This window comes from Sinocyclocheilus grahami, unplaced genomic scaffold (assembly GCF_001515645.1).
Source record: "Sinocyclocheilus grahami isolate Dianchi unplaced genomic scaffold, SAMN03320097.WGS_v1.1 scaffold9007.1, whole genome shotgun sequence".
NCBI classification, from domain to species: Eukaryota; Metazoa; Chordata; class Actinopteri; order Cypriniformes; family Cyprinidae; genus Sinocyclocheilus; species Sinocyclocheilus grahami.
Window position 1 is genome coordinate 1 of NW_015512343.1, and position 712 is coordinate 712.

A 712-nucleotide genomic window follows, 5' to 3' on the forward strand; every position below is an offset into this window, starting at 1 on the left:
ATCGGTATCGGCCAAAATTTTCATATCGGTGCATCCCTAGTATCAAGTAATAACAATTGTCATAATATAATAGCAACCATAATAGCAGCTTGTATCCCTGCACTCACTGGATGAATTTCAAAGTGTGGGCATCTCTTGAATGAGATGCTTGAAGGAGATTATGCCCCAGTTATGGTGACTTATTAATCTAATGCTTTACGCCAAGGACACAGAAGGAGAGCTCTGAATAGCCAAATGCAGCAGTTATTCACAGCATGGCAGATGCCCTCATAGACCCTCTGCAAATGTCACAATGATACACACATAAACAAACATCCCACAAACACAAGAGCCACGAGAGAGCCGTCCTGAAATCTCCTGAGCATCTACAGCATATCTCAGCACAAGGTTTTAGACAAGCCCCAATCAATAGAGGTGCGTAGACAAATTCTGGGCAGGAAAAAAAAATAGCATCCAATGCGAGTCATTAAAAAACAACAGCTGAGGGACAGAACCGGAGGAAGGTCATCATGGCGATAACATCGACAACAGCAAGGATAAACAGCATAGAAGTGGTAAAAGAGAATAGACGGTTACTTCACTGAGGGCTTTCCTGCAGACAGAAGAAATTATTGCTCTTTTTATGAGCTACAAGCACTGATCAACCCAAGATATGGACCAAAACTAAATAGCTTGCTATTTAAACAGAGACCTAGGCTTATGCCCAATCAAA